Here is a 20,361-nt window from a genome sequence, read left to right as displayed (position 1 = left end):
TGCCTCTCTTGCTCCCTCTGGCCTTCACAGCTGCTGTCACTTCTGGTCCCAGCACCTTCCTCCAGAGAACACCAGAGCTCTGCCTCTCCTTCTACTCCTCACAGCATTTCACAGCCTTCTTCCTCCACGCCTTTAAGTTGTAGCCTCCCCCATCGACACATCATTACATCTTCCCTGTTTTATCTTTCCTATGTGCTTTAACCATTGTTGACCAACTGTATTTCTTTTCTTTATTTTTTTCTTTACCCAAAATGGGCACATCATTTTTGTTCAATGCAATATTTTCACCTCCTAAAAGTAGGCTTAGCACACAGTTGTAGTCCTTTACTAAAAATCTGTGTTTTGTTCTCTAAATTGAACCATGACCAACCATTAATCATGCTCCTGCCTACATTTCAGATGTATCAGACAAAGGGAGCATTCATACAAAACAAGCAATGTTGTCCCCAGAGCTCATTTGTCCCCACAGTTTTTTCCCAATATGAAAGGTGAGTTTATATTATTTATGGCCATCTTTTATGGTGCTTCTATTCTCCCTTCTTTGAGATTGGTCCTTGTCATTTGCTCTTAGTACTACCATCTTCGCAGGCTACATGGTAGTCTGTTGTTTTCAGTCTATGACCCTGACATAGAGGATTTTATCTTCACTATCACTAGTTCCTGAGAAAATGTCTGAGTGCCTTGGTCACTCAAACTAAAGGAACATGACTTTGTTACTGCAGGGTTACAGTGCGAATAGGACCAGGGCAACTATTTCTCTGCTGTCGAACACTGACTGAAGGTGCTCCCTTGATCCATTTCCAACTCATTCAATGCATTTGCAATCACCATACCTATGGCTCATAAATGAATGATGTTCTCCATCTCTGTATAATAATACATTATTACAGAGTTCACTGAGATAATTACTTAAATACCAGTGAGTTCATCAGAATTCTATGATTATTAATAAGTGTGAAAATATCAAATTCATTACTCAAATTTCAGTATTGTAAGACTAAAGCAAATATACATTTAGATTCATGTATTTCTACCACAGACTCTCAGAAATGGCCTCACCTAAGGAAATGCTCTTTCACATCCTGGTTTGGGTTAAAAGCAGTTATTTGCTCCAGAATGTTCATTACCACACTGTTCTCTCCCATAAGTTACAACTTCAATGATTGCCTAAGTATCGACCAGACTGTTCAGTCTGGAATGGCTTCTCCTCAGATGCAGGCTTGCCTCTGTCACCTCAGCTCTGGTGGCCCTTGCAACATCCTTGTTGATTTCTGAGATTCTGGATTCATTTTCGTATATTCTTTCCCTGAGATGTGTCCTCACCCTCAAGAGGAACAGCACTAATTCCCTGGGTATTCTGAACTGTTGTGACTTGAAGCTTTGCTGTCTAACCTCTAACCCAGTTCTAACAAACAGGACATACCCTTGAAGTCACGTAATTGCACATTATTTACTAATTGTAATAAATATAATTTGTCAGATAATATGGATGTGGTAGGATCTAGTCTAAGAGCTTCACTATCTCTAACGTCCACAGTACCCCCATAAAGTTGAAATTTACTCTCTAACACAGCTAACAATTTCCAGTAACCAGTGATGAAACTGATGTGTCATTTTTGCAGGAATACATGTGTGTCTATGTGCTTTTGAAAATTAAAAAGACTATTTAGAAAAATAGAAATGTGTGTTTTTACTTTTAACTAAGAAAACTCTTCAGAAAGGATTCTTAAAAAACAAAAAGCTAAATCATGGCATACATAAACTTGCTTTCACTATCTCAATACATGCCTTTTGAATGTGTCTGTTACTGTCTATCTCCTATCATTTTGGCATCTCCTGACAGCCTCACCATCATCTTATCTTTGATCATCCTTTAGTGGATGCTTTCTCCTAATTCTTCCCACTATCAGCACTGCAGGTGCTACATCTCCTTACCTGCCTCTCAGTGTTGTGGTACCTTAGCTAACTCCCTTCCCAATAATCCTTGCATCTTCCTCCTCTTTCCTGTCTCCTTTCTGAATAGATATGAATGGTACCCTGCCTGTTTTTAATTTACACCTTCATGTTGGCTACATATCAAAGGCAGAACAGTTGGGATGCTTCTTAAAATTCATGTTCCTTGGTCCCACTCTCAAAAGATGATTCTGTGAGTCTGGCTTTGTGTTTTGTTTTTCCAGTAGTCTCTAGTGACAGTAATATGTAATAGAACTTTAAAATCAATGTTCTAGATGAAAAATGGTCTGATCACTTGATTTCTTTAAAGGACTGTATTCGTGGATAATTAAATACTACCCAAAAACTATCATTTTAAAAAATTCTTTACAAAGAGAAAGAGGCATGCCGGAGCTTTCTCTACAGCAGGCCTTTTATGTATTTACTTTCATTTAGATCTGTCAGCCCCATTTCTGAAGGCTCCTATGAGCCGTCCTAGCAAGCACCTAATAAGCACTTGTCTATGCAGAGTTTGATGTTGCCTTGGGCCTTTTGCACCAAGACTAAATTGGTCCCATAGGATCAGAAGATGTAAATTTTGTATGATTACAAATAAGTGCTTGTGAATGCATGTATCTATAAACTATACACACATATATTTGCTTTACATAGGCATTTGTATAGAGAGATGATGCTTTCAGTGGTATTACGTGTAATTTGTGTGTAAACAGTATAGAAAATACAAAAACACAAATGTTGGCTATTTCATCATTTGAGTATCTATAACATTCTGTCATCTCATCATGATATAACTATGTTGTTTTGACAAGAATGATGGCTTAAAGAGCATGGATGGTAAAATACAGAGGATAAAATGAAGTGTTATGGTTGCATCATACCCATCAAGTTGTTGAAAGGCTAAATTAGGAGTCCTGATCAAATATGGAGTATTTGGTATGTTTCATGTATAAGTCTAAAATTAGCCATAGTGCCATTTCTAACCTTTGTTAAGAGGTCAGTAGATGAGAGAAATCTAAATGCAGTATGGATGCTGATAAAGGTTTTGAGAGGAAAAGCCAGACACACATTTTTTCTCTGAAGCTTCCATGTCTAACACAGTCTCTGACACCCAAGTGTTCAATAATCAATTAATAAATGGTCAGAAAGCTTATTTGCAAATAGTCTTATGAAGTTGAGCTGATTGCTTCTTCCATCAGATATTATTTACCTGCCTATGTACCTTTTGAAACCTGTTCTCCTGTTTTATCTTGAATATATTGAGGCAACTGCTTATTGTGGTCAAATGCCTCCTAAGGGCACTGTGGATCAACTAAGGACCTCACGCATGCCAGGCAAGTGCTCTGCCACTGAAGTGCATGCCACCCATGCAATCAGTACTGTAAAGATGAGACACAGGGCACAGAAGAGTTGAATGGTTTGCCCAAGGTTATCTAAGAAAGCAGAAGAGTATGAGTCACCTGATTCCATCTCCAGGAAGTCACTACCTCATGCTGCATCTCATAAGTGCTGGTCTCCAAGATGTCTGCCATAGTTCCCTACCCAAGAAAGGTGCTCAGTAATTTTCTGAGATTATGTGTAGCTCAATAAAATGACAAAGACACCCAGTTTCTTAGTACTCCAGGTAATATTACATATTATCTGGACCACACATCAGTCATTATAAAAAGATAAGAATGAAAACTATATACCTAAAGTTCTCACTTTAAATCAGTGCTTCTTAACCTTCCTAATGCTGAGATCCTTTAATACAATTCCTCACGGTGTGGAGACACCCCCCCCCAACCACATTATTTTTGTTGTTACTTCATAACTAATTTTCTACTGTTATAAATCAAAATGTAAATAATTTGATATGTAAGATATCTGATATGTGACCCCTGTGAAAACATCATTCAGCCCCCAAAGAAGTCACAATCCACAGGTTGAGAACCAAAGGTTTAAATCACTCTATCCTTTAAGCAACCCTGTGCGCATTACTGGATTTCTCTGAACTTCCATTTACATATCTGTAAAACAGAGATTCATAGTTTAAGAATTAAAGAAATTGATGTATAAAGTGATTTGAAGATTTCTAGTATCTAGTAACCCCTGTTAAGAGCTTTTTATGGTCATCATTATTTACAGAAAAGGTAACTTCATGTTCAATGATTTTACCTGTATGGCAGGAATATGTGATAATGTAGTTAACTCTGGGATGGTGTTTGCCTCTATGCAGTTGATGACCTGTCAAAGAAGATGGACAATAAGCAATGAGAAATTGCATCATGGATTTTGACTGGGGGTTGGGAAGAGACACACAGGAGAAGATACAGATTAAGAATTTAGATAAAAGCAAAGCATAGTTATGGTGTTTTCTGGATCATGTAACACTAGTGAGAGCAGGAACCAAGCCAAAGATAAGGAAGGGTGTAGTTATAGTGACTGAAACATAAGACTATAGTATCCACCTATAGAACCACAGCAAAATGGAGCAGGAATCTTAACAGTTCTTATTAATAAAATCAAACCTGAGCCAGGTATTGGGGTGAACTGGAAGATCAGAGAACCAGAACAAGCCACAGCTAACCTCATCTGGCCAACTTCTCAGCTGGTCTCGTTTCCTCAGACGGATGCTTCTGTGTCCTTATTCCAATGGTTCTCAGCTGAACTGTGCTGCTCGAAAGACTGAAGCTTAATCAGCTAAAAGCTTAACCAGCCAAGATGCTTCTAGTTTCTGGTCTCCACGCCTTACATATCTTTCTGTTTTTGCTATCACTCCCTGGGAATAAAGGCTCACTTCTTGGGATTAAAAGCGTGTGTCACTGTGCCTGGCTGTTTCCAATGTGGCCTTGAACTCACAGAGATCCAGAGGGATTTTTGTCTCTGGAATGCTAGGATTAAAGGTGTGAGTGCCACCATTTTCTAGCCTCTGTATCTAGTGGCTGTCTGTTCTCTGACCCCAGATAAATTTTAGGGTGTACAATATTTTGGGGAACACAATACCACCACAGCAAAAGGCTAGAAGTAGAGAGAGACAGGCCATCTACCCGTGAAGGCAGGTATAGGAGAGATGGGTGACTAGAATGAACACTCAAGGGCCTGCTTAAGAATTTCCAGGTCATTAGTTACAAAAGCAAATCTATAATGGCCCGTGGTCAGAATACTGTGCTAGAAGCGGCTATCCGTATTATGCAGTACTCCAAGTGTGCTCTTACGCTGTCTGGAAACTTGTAAGAAATGTAAATGTCTGGACCCAGCCCAACAAATCAGAAATTTTAAGAATTTCACCATTTATGTTGTAACAAGCCATCCAGTAGTTCTTATGGCTTAAATATTTGAGAACCAGTGTTCTAACCTATCCATTTAATTAATAAGTTTTTTGAGGATTTATTAGGCCCCAGGTAGCTCCATCAGCAATCCGGATGCCCTTAAAGAAATCACAGTCAAATCGAGGGATACAAACATTAAACATGACACAAATAATATAAAATGTAACAGAAGACAATGATGATGTGTGTGTGAACATTTAACAAGGTAATGACAGCGGTTTTGGGGACAGTAAGTACAAACATTCATAGAGGAAGTAGCATTTAGAGGGAATCCTGTGAGCAGGCTTATCCCAGGTAAAGGCATATGGGTATAGAGAAGCAGAGAAAGGCCTCAGTAGCAGGAACATGATGAGGAAGAGCAACAGGAAGCTGGAATAGGATGGGGCGGGGCATCAGCAGAGACCCGACATCATACAGGTTCCTTGGCCTCCAGCCCTGGTAAAGATGGAAATCCACTGGAGGGTGTGTGTTATGGACAGGAGTTGGACTTTAAAAGACCACTTTGGCTTTACTTCTTCGGTGTGTACTTCATCCCACTGTCTAAATTTAGCCACCCTTGGTCCCCAAACGCTCAGAAATCTCTAGTTTGCCTGGCCCTCTGCCTTCTGCCAGCCCTGACACCTCCCTTCAAATCTGTGGGCTTTTTGACCTTAGCTATTCTCCTGGCTAGTTCAAAAGCACTTATTAGAGTTTGAGTTTTAAACTGGCCTCCAACCATGAAACCACCAAGAGTTTCAGTTTAATTTCCCTTTCATGCCTGTTCACACCTTGACTCCTTTTGAGAAAAACCAACTATTGATACTGATAATAAGCTCATTTTATGCTTTGGAAGGAAAAAAATGCTTAGCTGAATTCACTATTAAATACACTCCTCTCATGATGAAGTCTGCGTTTAAGTCAGGCTTCTATTAGCTGAGAAAAGAGTGTCCACTGAGGTATGAAATGTTTATTGTAGCTAGTTCCTGCAAGCAGTGCCAGAAGATAGTGCTTTCAATGGCCAAACCCCACAATGCACAAGACATGAATTATGTATGTCTGTTTCTTTAGAACGAATCAGCATAAATTATCCCATAGGGCGGACTGTGGGAATTGAGGACCCCTGAAAAAATTATCTTGGACTGTCTTCTGGGCATCAGAAACTTGGGGATGAGCAAGTGTTGGCTGGATGAGATTCCAAATCACTACCTTCCGTATTTCAGGAAGGAATGGTTAGGAAGGAGCAGTGACCTGCATTTCTAAGCATCATCAGTCAAGATACCAGTAATCAACAGATGATTATTATTCTCATCAGCCCAAAGCATGAAAATAATTGAGCGAAAAAAATCCTCACATTATGTGAAATGATTACTGCCTTTGAGCCATAATAAACAATGATCTTGCTCTGGTGCTAGTCGGTAAAACAAACGAGAGCTGCCTGCTGCTGGCGCAGTGCCAGAACCACTACCAGATTCAGTAGCCAACAACCCACCCCAGAACTGATCCATTTTCGGAGCTAGGGAGCCACTGCTGAAATGCCCCTCTTAGAGGCGGCATTTGACTGCATGTTTCAGAAGTCAGCTGCTTCACACAAGCCTACTCCTCGGCACTCGGGTTCACAGCCCCATTTGCCGCTTCCCGGAACAGTGTGAGTGTACATTAATTATGGAACATGGAGACCCACTTGTTGCTTTCAAATGTAAGCTGTCAGAGCAGGCAGCTAGGCAGGCAGAAGCCAGCAGGAGATGAAATAAAGGATGTCCTAACCTTCCTCAAAAGTGGGGATGGAATGCAAGATCTGAAAAGGCATTCTGCTGGCCTTTTTGTTTGTTTGTTTGTTTTGTTTTTGTTAAATTTCAACAATGTAGAGGAATTCTGGGACCAATCGCATGCCTTCAGCACGCTGAGCTAGGAAGAGCTGCAAATGCATTTGTGGGAGGGCTATAATGGATAAGCTGGACCTTCAGGCCTCGTTTTGCCATGCAGGGTCAGCTGTTAGCCCTTGGAGCACGTTGTATCAATTAGATATAGCTCTTCGTGCCTATTGGCTTTTTATGTAGCCCACAGTTGTCACAATTATTGGCAATAACAATGAAAGCCCCTAAATTTTCAAAAGTCATGCAGATTCGCTCAGTGTTATTACAAGAAGTAGAGGAGCACGGGAAGGTCTGCTCTCAATTTCAGTCCCAGCATTTAAGGTTGTTGGAAGAGGTCACTTCTCATAGCCAGAAAAGGCTGAACAACCGGGAATCGATGGCTTCTCCTGGACCAGTGAAAGAATGGAAGACACAAAGCAAACTTGAGCCCCCAAATCCTGGAAAGAGAGCTGAATGCAGAGGGTTGCAACTGATAATGGCTGACCTGGAGAGATGCTTCTGAAACCAGAAACTGGTAGGGAAAGTTCAGTAGTGGGCTTGAAGAGCTGCCAGTAGCTGCATGTAAACTGTCTGAAGAGAAATTCCTAGGTGCCACGGCTTTAGGGAGATCAGACTCTGGATTCTCTAAAAATTCACCAGATTGTCACATTAAACAGACAGAAAATACCAAATCTTGTATTTGGCAGGGGAGAAAAAAAAATTTGAAATCTTTCCAGGGCATTTTCCTATGAATGTGTGCTCTCAAGAAATGATAAAACAAGAGCCTCGTTATTCCAGGAGAAAGGACACAAAATTCTCTCACTCCAGCACACTGGTGGATCCATTTTTTTTCCTGAATGTGAGGAAACCAAGAAATACTTGTTAGAGGTCACATCAAAGAAACACATGCCCATTAAAAGTAGATATATGTTCCTGAAGTTATGCAAGTTTTCCTTCCCATACCTTATCATCAGTTAATAGCCGTGGCCTCCGGGAACAAAGGACAGAGTATTCAACAAGATGCAGAGTGAAAGGACTTGAAAGTCTCTGGCGACAAAAACACAACAAAACAAAATACAGCAAAAACCAAGTGTGCTCCAACTCCTCACCAGGTGAACAATAAACACACAGCATTGGGTTATATACCTCAGCTCCTCACTCCTAATCCATCATGGCCAGTTTTCAACAGAATATCTCCAAGTGTGGTCAGAAGCAAGAAGAGTCATAATCTGAAGAGACTGGAAACCATCTGAACCACTCAGACACAGACTTTGGAATTCCCAGACATGGGACTTAACTAGCACCTATGTGTTAAATGCCTTGTGTAGAAAACATGCATGAACAAACGCAGTCAGTGGAATGGAAACTCTGAGACTCAAAAATTATATTTAATAACACAAAATAACACTGATTTAATGAACTTATAAAAAAAAAAAAAAACCTTTAAGAATCCAGGAAATGATCAATAGGCTTTGAGGTAGATCAATAAAAACTTGTAAACTGCAATGCAAAGAGTGAGGGATGACAATGAAAAATACAATGGTTTACCCAAGAACAGTGGAATAATTAAAAAGGAATAAGAAGCTTAAATGGAAAACAAGAGATACTCAAAGCAATGATGAGAATTATTTCATTACTTTCAACAAATAAAAATAGTTACCATAGTACAGGTCCAGAAAACTCCAATTTAAAAAAAAAAAGTCACTGGGTGGTGGTGGCACAAGCCTTTAATCCCAGCACTCGGGAGGCAGAGCCAGGCAGATCTTTGTGAGTTCGAGGCCAGCCTGGTCTCCAAAGCGACTTCCAGGAAAGGTGCAAAGCTACACAGAGAAACCCTGTCTCGGAAAACCAAAAAAAGTCAAAAAATTTCACATAAGCACATTATACTAATACTACAGAAAATAAAACATGAAAAGAAAATCATTTGAAAAATCCCAAGGTGGCGGTTAGAAGACAATTTAATGGTAGGAAGGAAGAGCCCCAGAACTTCAGATGTAGCTTGGTTGGTAGAGTGCTTATGGAGCACACACAAACCCCTAGGTTCAGCTGCCAACACTCCATAAACTAGGTATGGTGGTACAGGCCTGTTATCTCAGCAACCAGGAGGGAAAGGCAGGAGGATCAGGAGTTCGTTGTCATTCTCTGCTGTATGGTGAGTACAAGACTAGAATGGACTGTGAGACTCTGTCTCAAAAAGACAAGAATATAGCCAGATGTGGCTATATTTAATCCCAGCACTCAGGAGGAAGAGGCAGGCTGATCTCTGTGAGTTTGAGGCCAGGATGGTCTACACAGCAAGTTCCAGGACAGCCAGGACTACACAGAGAAGCCCTGTCTTGAAAAACAAACAAAAACCCCAAGAACATAAGAATTACACCAAACTTTTAAAAACATATTATAGAAACAAATTCACAGGATGATATACTTAAGATGGTAAAAGTGAAAAAAATCAGATATCCTATGAAAGTATCCTTCAACTGCTAAGGAATGAAAGAGTCAGGCCAACCTGAGGGTAGATGTGAAGGAATTAAAGGTTCAAGACAACCTGAGGGCAGATGTGAAGGAATTAAAAGGCCTAGTCAATCTGAGGGCAGATGTGAAGGAATTAAAAGGCCTGGTCAACCTGAGGGCAGATGTGAAGGAATTAAAGGGTCAGACTAACCTGAGGGATTTCATTATCAGAAAAATCTGGTGTGCAAGAAACCCTAAAATGGATTCCCCTGAGAGAACAAAGATGATATAGGTCAGAAAGTGGTATGTGTGTAAATAAGAGAAGGGTATCATAGAAGGAACAGCGATGGATAAAATATTTTATTTTTCGTATTCTTAATTGGTGCAAATTCAGCTGCTTAACAGCAGTAACTGTGTATTTTGTGATTTTAGTCAATGGTTTGTGAGTCCATATGTATAGCAGAGGGCACTGAAGTATCCTTTTAAAAACTCTTGCACAACATATTAAGTAATACAGTGTTATTTAAAGATGAGCTTGGATTAATTCAAAAATTTGTATCAATAATATGTTTTAAATGAGAATTTTATTAAGAATGGTTGCTATTGTGAGAAGTGCAAGTGGCATTGTAGAAAATCCTCAGTTAAGTGCAAAGAAGGCATTAAAAAGAACCGAGAATAACTGCAATATGGGAAACACAGACAAAGCACTGTAGAACATTCCAGCACTCAAAAGGCTGATATAAAAGGTTAGCCTGGGCTCCATGGTGAGACGTGTTTTGTTTTGTTTTGTTTTTTAAGAAATAAAAATAAAAAGTAAAGTCAGTTAGAAACATGGTGGGTATTGTAGATATGAATTTACTGATATAAATAATTGCTTTAAATACTTATGGCTGAATACAGAAACTATATAATGAAGATCAAAGTTCATCAAGGTGCATTGAAAAAGAAAACAATACCCAACTCTATGTTTCTATGATATCTATAAAAAAACAAAGTTAGAGATGAAAATTTGGGTTAAAAGTAAAGAAATGGGAAAAAATCCATAATCATAACGAATAGTCATACTAACTCAAATAAAGATAATTTCAATTCATAGAATCATCTAAGAATACATAACAGCATTACATAATGATAAACTGATCATTTATCTAAGAACACAATCCAAAATGTATAACACAAACCCACAGGGAATCCAGTGAGGTCAGAGCTGACAGACCAGCATGGAGACATTGGCAAACCCATCATTATATTTAGAAATGTTAACAGCCTTCCTTAAAAATTGAAAGCTCAAACAGGAAGAAAAATAAGCTGGGAGGTTGTTGCCATCAAGAGCACTACTGATTTGATCTGATTGACATTTGAGACACCTCTATTCCTCTTAGAATCAAATGTGCCTCCTTCTCAGGCTAACACAGAACAGTCACAAGTTAGATCACACAGTCGCATGAAAACCACCTCAACTTTAAAGGAACAGAAAACATCTGATGTTCTCAAACCACGATAGAATTAAAGCAGAAATTAGCAAAAGAAATAGCTGGGGGAGGGGGAATTACAATATATTTTAAAATTAAACCACAGATACCTTAAATAACAAATAGTTAAAGAAAAATCTGCAGCATTAAATATTTTCAACTGAACGGGAATGAAATTACAGTTTTTGAATAATTTGTAGAAGATAATGAAAGTGGTGCTTCAATGCAGTTTGCACCACCAACCGCATGTGTCCCAGAAGCCAGAGAGAGCAGGATGGGGAGGATGAGGACAGGCAGAGCAGTGGTACTTCGGTGCGGTAAGAAAAGAGTAAGTTGTCCCAGCATAGGACTGCAATGTGACTGCTACAGAGATGATAATAGTCTAAGTGCCTCAGAAGCTAGAAAGGGGGCTCTGAATGTTTTAACCTCATGGGAATGATAAATGTTTGAGAAGATAAAAGTTTCCCCATATATGTGTACACACACACAGAGAGAGAGAGAGAGAGAGAGAGAGAGAGAGAGAGAGAGAGAGACAGAGACAGAGACAGACAGAGACAGAGAGAGAAGTCATTCTCAGTTCTTTCAAGTACTGTCCTGCCCTTCCAGAAAGATTGATAGGAGGATCTAATGCGGTGGTTCTTAACCTGTGGGTAGAGACCCCTGTTTGGAGTCTCTAAACATCCTGCATATCAGATATTTACATTACAATTCATAACAGCAGCAAAATTACTGTTATGGTTTGAGGGTCACCACAACATGAGGAACTGTATTAAAGGGTCACGACACTAGGAAGGTTGAGAACCACTGCTCTAGTGTAATCTAAAGAATGCTTTAGGTATGGAAGTTACTGTAATCACTCTCTTTTGGCTAGTTTCAGCTGTCAACTTGATGCAATCTAGCGTTGCCTGGGAAGAAAACTTCAGTTGAGGAATTTTCCAGATTGTTTTGCCCCGGAAGCATGTCTGTGGGGGATTTTCTTAACTGGGGCGTGGAGTCCTATAATTTGCTACTCCACTCCAACAGCGGGGTTGACTGCCTAAGAGTGAAGAAAGCTAAGGGAAACAGCGAGCCACCCAGGAGCCAAGTGTGTATTCTCTCTGCTTCTAACGGAGGATGTGATACTTTAAACCCCTGTCTTGACTTCCCTTCAGTAATGGATTGGAACCTGGCAGTGTAAACTAAATAAACCCCTTTCTCCTTTGCTGCATTTTCTCGGGGTATTTGTCACAGCAGGAGAAATGAAAAGTAGGCCAACCTAGTCTAGGTTTTCTCCACCTTGGCCGAGCCTATGAATCATTAGGGCAATTTGTCAGACCTCTCTCTTGAGGTTCTGATTTGGTCTTAGGTATTCCTGAGGATCTTATTTTTTAACAAATTCCCAAATGATTCTGAAGACTGGTTAAGTTTATCCTAACCATCTCCTCATTTGGCAAGCCAAGCCTGAGGTACAGGGAGGTAGAAGAATTCACCAAATGACATTCACAAGCTGATGAAATTGGTAAAAGAGCGAAGAATTAACAACTAAAATTAATATAGGCATCTTCTATTTTTAGAAAATATTTTAATGATTTTTAGTCTTAAAACTGATTTTAAAAACTTACAACTTAAGTATAGGCATACAAAAAGAATAAATAGGAATCAGCCATAACTGTATCACCCACAGATAAACTCTTTCAAATCTAGTGAATCTGGCTTATTTAGTCGGTGTGGCTTTACCCGTGGGTTAAATATCCCTGATTGTATTATTAACCACAGCATTCCTTTTTTCCAGTCAGTCAGTCATTGAAACCAGGACTTCATGTGTGCTACGCAAGTGCTACACTACTGAGCTACAATCCCAGCCTGAATATTCATTTTACCTGTTTTCAAATTGTTACATGGATGAGCTTTGAATTTCACAGTAACAGCAGAGACCAAGTTAGAGAGTCATCTTTCCTACGTTTGTTTTCATGATTTCCTCTCTCATGCTCACTAACCATGGTGAGCTTTTGGCATACATTTGCAAATCCATTACTAAATGGTAAAGGGAATATAATCCCTAGGTACCATAAGTTTGAAATTGTTGTTTCATCATAACAGCTCTGACTCTGGTAGAAAGGATGTGCTTGTTAGATACACATCACTCTTCATAGATTGCAGAACATGAAGAGACAGAGACATTTGGGAGAGCATGTTGTACCTCAGACCTCCAGGTGTGACTGTTTGGGAAGGGTGAGAACTACCTCAGAAATGCTGAATTTTCAACCAGGTCTCTGCTGAGTAAGCCACTTAACCACCTTCCATTGAGTCTACTGCCAGGATTAATGTAACTTTATGTCCCATTTGGAATCTAAAGCAAGTAAACAAAAATTATTGTAGATATTAACTAGAGTGCAGAGGAAGAAGCTACTTGAAATTAGGAAAGGAAGGCCAGTGGTCACAAAATTAAAATCAAATGCCACTTCCCCAAGGAAGCCAGCTTTGAACATCAGTATACACAGATTCTCTAACTATGTTCCTGACAATGATTTCTTTTGTGTAGGTGTTCCTTTACTTCCCCTTCCTAATACTCGGCACAGTTTCAAATGTGTGCTCACTGGACCTCCTAGTGTACAGTCAGAGTCCAAATCACTTTAACTCATTATTGAATCAGAAATGTTTAGTGCAATTCATAGTTATACATACCATGTGGGATAAACGGTTAAAACAAAAAAATGAATGATGAAGATTTCTTTAAAATGTCTTTGTATTGCATTTCTCATCAAATCTTGGTCTACAAGGTAAGCAAGGGATCATCATGTGAGCTATGGAGCACCTTGAATGCAGAAAAGAGAAAAAGTACTCCACTCTTGTGATCATAGCTCTTTTCCCAAGATGCATATTCTGACACATTCTATTTACCAAAAATACAATGATCACCTTCGGCATCCTGCCCTTTTCTTTAAGTGGACCCTGAATCTTTCTAGGATCTTTTTTCCTAATATAGTGAGAACTTTGAAAATTGCGAACCTCATAAGCAATATCTAATGATAGAATTTAGCCAGTCAACCTGAAATATACAGAGTTGAAAAGCAGAAGAAAAATGAATAGTCCATTCTTCTTATCTAATCATCGAGCTTAAAAATTCTTCCATCGATCATTTACTCTTCATGCCTCTAACAGTACAATTTATTAGCTACAAATTTTACACTTTTATTTCCCCACCATTTATCCTATGTGGTTTAGTAGTATAAAAATTCAATAATTCTCAATTGGATTATTGAAGATACATTTGGATTTCATAGGCAGAGACAAAGTCTTTTCTCAAATCTATCAAAAACTCTTAATGTAATATATAACTTATCTAATCACTGATGGGAGAAGAATAAGATCATTAAATTTGTAAGGGAGGAATTTTTTATTATACCTTCCATCCCAAAGTTACTTTCCACCAAAACATCTCAGTTTTATTAAGGATTTTTCATCCTGTATGTGTAAAAACATCATGGTGGACCCATTTGTGTTTAATCAAAGCATCTTTATGTTCTATGGAATAGTTTTAATTAGAATAATGCAGTTTATAGGCCCATTCTGAATTATTTTCAGAATTTTCTAAATTATTTGATAATTTGCAAACAGTATTTGTCTCTTTAGTATAGTAGTTTTAAGTATTAACACATACTTAGACTCGTGATACCACCATCTCACAAGAAACCTCTAAGATTAGGCCCTCTCAGCATATAACTGCCATGTGACTTAATAAAAGCAATTTAAAATTTTATCACAGAGACATGAAAATGTACATATGTATCTATATCTATATCTATATATATATAACTTATATATACAAATAAATTATATACATATATATAAAGAGTAGATTAACATTTACTGACACAAACATCAGGATGGTCAGGAAATTAGAAACTAAAGCATAATAATAACCTACATGTTACTCTGTTATTTGTCATTTTATCTCAAGGTAAAACCATTGTCTGGCATATAAATTAGAAACTGCCTGCCATGTCTCAGACTCCAAGAATTTGCTAATAGTAAACTGGGAGAGTGCCACTGAATTGATCTAATTCAAGACCCTTGAGTATAGTCAGATGCCAGTCTCACATTCTTCTGCATTCTAGTCTAGCTGCTTGTGTAAGTGTGCAGAGGCCTAATGGACCAATGGCAGAAATTATCCAAACAATGAGGAGTACTTCTGTCAAGAGACTATTATGCAATTATAACTAAAAACCATGAGTGATTACAGTTTTTGTCACTTCCCCCCTTCAGTGAGTATTCTCTATTTTCTTCCAGCTCAGCAGGATAATCTACAGAATAATTTCCCCCTTGCTGAAGCACACCAACTGCGTTCATGTGTCTAAGGATGATTTAATAAGGCTTGTACATTAACTTGCTATAATGTTAGGTCTGTAAGATGTCAGACCTGAAGAATTTCACTGCAGAAATGGAGAGAAGAATTCCAGGGCAGGTACCTCTTCAGCTTAGTAGTGTTGAGTATGCCTGAGAACTGTGGAAAGAATCGAAAAGAAACAAAAGGCCACTCACTGTGAAGGCCTCTTTCTTTAGCTAGAAATGTCCTGTCCCATAACAATCTAATTATCAGTTAAAACCCTGTCACCTCCCAACTCCATATGCTAAGAGGATAAAGGTATTACACATTCTGGAATTTGAGGATTTCCATCATCAACCTGAAAGCTGCATGAACAATGGAGAATCAGAAACCCTTTCTTTGTGGAAAGCCTCTGCTTCATATTAGCATACAAGGACCTTTCCACAAAGAAACACACAGGCTTTAAAATGGAAAGACGGGTAGACGTTAAGAAATGAATGGCAGAGCTCTTGTCAGCCTCCTCTTGTCTGCTACGTTTAGATACCTGAATTTGATAATTTTTGACAATCAATAATCAAATTCTGGCAGGCTGTGTGGGTGATCTGACTGATTCCTGATACCAGCCTCGAACCAGGAGTGACCACACTCACCGCCGTAGAGCCCCAAACAGGTAAACAGACTGGTTCACCTGGGTCCTTCTTTCCACTCCACTCCCAATGCACGTCTCTGTCATATGAAACACAGGGGTTTCTTATGTAATAACTCAGGCTTAGGGACAAGAGGAAAATGAAGATGTAAAAAGAGAATTGTCAGTGAAGTACAAAAATAGGACATTCTATATGTAAAATACGTTGTTACCTCTAAAAGGATGGAGACTGAAATTGCACTGCTTAGAAAGGACACCTCAGATAATGGATGCTAAAGTAACCGCAACATACAGCTCAAAACTGGCTAAGCAACGCGCTAATCCTTGGCCATCAGCACCAAATGTTCTATAGTCCTTACTAGAAAAGCACATGCTAGGACCACCTTCTTGACTGAATTATCAATCAGAGCCAGAGTGGAGCCTGGGAACTGGTTTTTAATATCCCTGTAGGGGATGATGCCTTCCAAAACTGAGGACCACAGGAAAATGATAGGAACTTAGAGAAGTTTCTTCTCTTAATCAACTTCAAATTGATTATATTTTAACACAGACATCATAAAAGGAAGTAGGAACGTATCCTTAGGATATAACTGAGTGCTGTCTGGAGAGGCAGCTATGAAAAAATAATCACTTGAGAAATCCGCAAATTAGGGCTGAGATAAATCTGAGTTCACCTTTTAAGAGGGTGTATAAAATAAGGGCCTTGACAAGCATTTTGGAGATGTCAAGAAGAGGAGCTGGGTGGCAGCGAAGAGGCTGGCGCCATTGGGATTCTTTCAGGAATGTGGAGTCAGGGGAAGTCCTGCGAGGGCATGTACTCAGCAAGTCCCTCCCATCACTAAATGGACCTTCATAAGGATGGTTTAGAAGACTCTGATAAGTGAATTCTTTTTCATCTCGGGGCGGTAAACTACAAAGAATCTAGGTAACCTTTTTGATCATGTGTCCAAAGGCAAGTAAGCAAACAATTTAGAAATTCTTAAAAGTAGTGAGAATGTAAAGTTAGGCTCTTAGAGATGCATCTCAAAACTTCATTTCCCTGTCTACTACCACCATCTACTACCCAAAGATATAAAAAAAAAAAAGAAACCAGATAATGAAATATGCTTTATTTTACACTGCAGCAATAAGAGTTAAATTTCCTTTTCTAGGGGAGTTCTAAATCAACCTACAAGGGAATAAGGGAGACAGAAGATTTGGGTTTACATGAAGTTGATAAATAAAATACTAAACAAGTTTTAGAGGACCTTGAAGATAAGGAACATTTTGTAACTCTTCTGATGTTCATGAGAACATCTCAAACTGTGTTGTGACTGTATTAAGAAATTGGGATTCCAGCTGAGACCAATATCCAGTGGACATGCTTTGTAGCTGCTGAAGCACATTAGCTTCTGTCTATTAGATCTGAACTCATGCCCTATGTGGTTCTCCTTCATTGCCCACCGTGGAAGGCAGTGACATCAGGCCACTTCTCCTGGTAGGAATGCCATCACAAATGCTTAGTCTGTGACTACAGTTAGGATAGTTATACTCTCCTTTGAAATCACAATGTATAAAGCCTATTAATATCAATGGTCATGAAGCTTCTGACATGCATGGCACTAAATTCCATCACTTCTAACACAAAAGAATAGAAAGCTGCTGTATAACTCCACTCATTTGCCTGACCCCCCACACCCATGTGAAAGCACTGGGTACTTGTGCATGTAGCAAATTTAAGTCAAAATTTGGGGTAAATGAAAGAACTTGATATAGATATACAAATTTATTTCTATTCCCTAAGCATGCCAGTTGTCCTTTCATACTCCCAAGTCTGGCATTATGCCCTCAGCCCCTTTACTTCCAAGTTCTTGCTGATTTCTAACTCAGAATAATGTGTACAGCATGTAATTCCTTCTCTCCAAATACTCACACCTTTAACGTCTCACTATCTACATTACCCAAGACCAATCAAAGAATTTTCTAAGCAAATGAATTTCCTTTGTTCTGTGGTGGGATATGGTTTAAGGTTGTCCTTCAAAGGTTCTCAAGGCAGAGAAGGGTGAAAAGGAGAGAGTTGGTAAAATCTTTAAGAAAGGAAACCTAGTTAAAGGTGACTAAGACCATCTGGAAAATGAATTAATGGTGGCCTCGCAGAGTGATTCCTTTTTGCAGGTGAGTTTCATGTGTTCCCCACTGCTGACTTAACAAATAAGTTAATCCTTATTTGATTTTATTCTTTATTTTCTTGAACTCCTTGCTCCTGTTTTGTCCCTGTTGTTCACTGATATCTTCCTTTAAGTACAAGTAGCACCTGCTTTTATAATGCATCCCATTTCAGTAAGTGATGAGAAATATAATATTAATATTTGAAGGTAACCCAGTCAGTGTACTTTTATTTTAAACAGTATTCTATGAGACCTATTAAACTAGCAACAGTTCGCAAGAGCACAGAAACATAGGGTCTCTTCATGCATTACTGGTGAAAATGAAACATTTTTGGAATTGAATTGAGTAGACCCACAGTAGCAATGATTATACAGATTTATCATATCACCCAGAAATCTTATACTATGTCTATGCAAAACCCTGCACATGAATAGTCATAGCACCATTTTCATATCAACCAAAAAGTACAAACTATTCAAATGTCTATTAACAGATAAGGGGGCTATGCTATCTAAATCTATAGAAAGATTATTCTATGGTTACACTAGTAGTGTATCGCACAGTTCTGATTACTATCACTTTGTAGTACGTTTTCAAACTAAGACTCAACAGTTTTCATCTTTTTCAGGATTGTATTGGCTCCTTAGGTCCCCTTAGCTCCTTGTGAATTCTAAGTCAACTTTCTCGTTTCTGAAAACCAAGAAAGAGGTGGAAATTTGTAAAGCCTCATTAAATCCATACAACCAGAGTAGTGCTGCTGTTGCTAACAGAATTACTTCTGTGGTTACAGATTCTGATTGTTCAGAAGTACATGTGATGTTTTCCATGTATATTCATTCATTTATTAATTATAATAGATTTTAGATTCTTCTGGACTTTCTATATGTAAGATTGTCCTTAACAGAGTTAAACTTTGTTGCTTCCTTTACTATCTAAAGCCTTTCATTTCTTTTTCTTTCACAATTGTTTCCTAAAAGCCTCAGTACAATGTTAAGTAGAATATATGAAGAGTGGTTTTATGCTTTCATATGTTCACTGTAATACCACAAGTTTTAATTACACAGAGAACTATATACCAGAAGACTAAGAAATATTCCCAAGGCATTGGAATTGATTCTAACATCGCCGGTCAGTTTGCAATTCAGTAAAATAATCTTTGAGTTTCTTCCCACTTTGTCACTTCTCACAGAAAGCCAGTTCACCTTTGCAGGCCTTTCAGAAGGGACATGGTGCTTCTTCTGAGAAACAGATAAAAGCCCTATTAGAATGTGTCACAAAAGCTACTGGCTTCAACACAGAGTGGTCATTCATTGAACAGGCACTGAGAAGCAGCCCTGTCTAAGCTCTTGGAAGATGCCTTTCTGGGTCTTTAGAAGGAGGAGAGCCCACCTGCTGAGACTAGGGCCCTTAAATTTGTACCTTGGTAAAAGAGAAATTAAACAGCATCTAGTACCAGAAAAATCTTCATCTGTGTTACTTGTTTCTTTGCAACTTTAACTAAGACACTCTTGTATTTCCACTGCTGGTTTATAAGTTAGTGTGGTTACTCATCCTACTTATCAGAGGGCTATTATAAAAAAAAAAAGTGGGGGCGGGGTCTGGGGACACAGATCTGTGAGTAAAGGCACTTGCTTAGTAGCAAGACCCAGATTCAAGTTCCCAGCACCCATGTAAAAAATTGGGCATAGCTATACTCACCTGTAAACCCAGCATTGTGAGAGAGAAAAGCTAATCTCAGGAACTTGTAGACCAGCTAGCCTAATCATAAAGGAAAGCCTCCAATCCAGGGAGAGAGCCTGTCTCAAGGCAGTAAGTCAGAAAGTGATAGAGAAAGATAGCCATGGTCTTGCTCTAGCCTCTACAAAGGTAATCATATGTATGCGCACTGTGCATCTGGGTGCATGCATGTGTACACATATGCGTACACACACACACACACACACACACACACACACACACACACACACACACACGCACATGCACACGCACACACGCACACACAGTGGTGATACCTAAGAAATTCTACACTATGAGACAGTTCATGGGTGTGACTGTTTATGCGTTCTTGATAGCTGGAATTCAGTCACCTGGAATTATCTGTAAAATATGGTACCAATAATGTCATCATGCTTTCTCTAACATTTTGTTCTATTTAGAATGGCATCTATAACAAAAGGAGGGCTTGGGAGATAGAGAGATGGCTCAGTGATTAAGAGTACTTGTCCTTGCAGAGAGCTTGGGTTGC

The 20,361-nt window shown here is 38.9% G+C and overlaps 1 protein-coding gene across 5 annotated transcripts in view; it reads left to right on the top strand.

Moving 5' to 3' along the window:
- Lingo2 (leucine rich repeat and Ig domain containing 2) overlaps nucleotides 1-20,361 on the top strand; it is a 1,165,708-nt gene that overhangs the window by 1,080,033 nt on the left and 65,314 nt on the right. The gene's annotated exons all lie outside the window — the stretch shown is intronic.

The sequence above is a fragment of the Peromyscus maniculatus genome, chromosome 2 (genome assembly GCF_049852395.1).
Source record: "Peromyscus maniculatus bairdii isolate BWxNUB_F1_BW_parent chromosome 2, HU_Pman_BW_mat_3.1, whole genome shotgun sequence".
Taxonomy (NCBI): domain Eukaryota; kingdom Metazoa; phylum Chordata; class Mammalia; order Rodentia; family Cricetidae; genus Peromyscus; species Peromyscus maniculatus.
The sequence above is the reverse complement of the archived record's forward strand: the minus strand, read 5'-3'. Positions and strand labels throughout refer to the sequence as shown.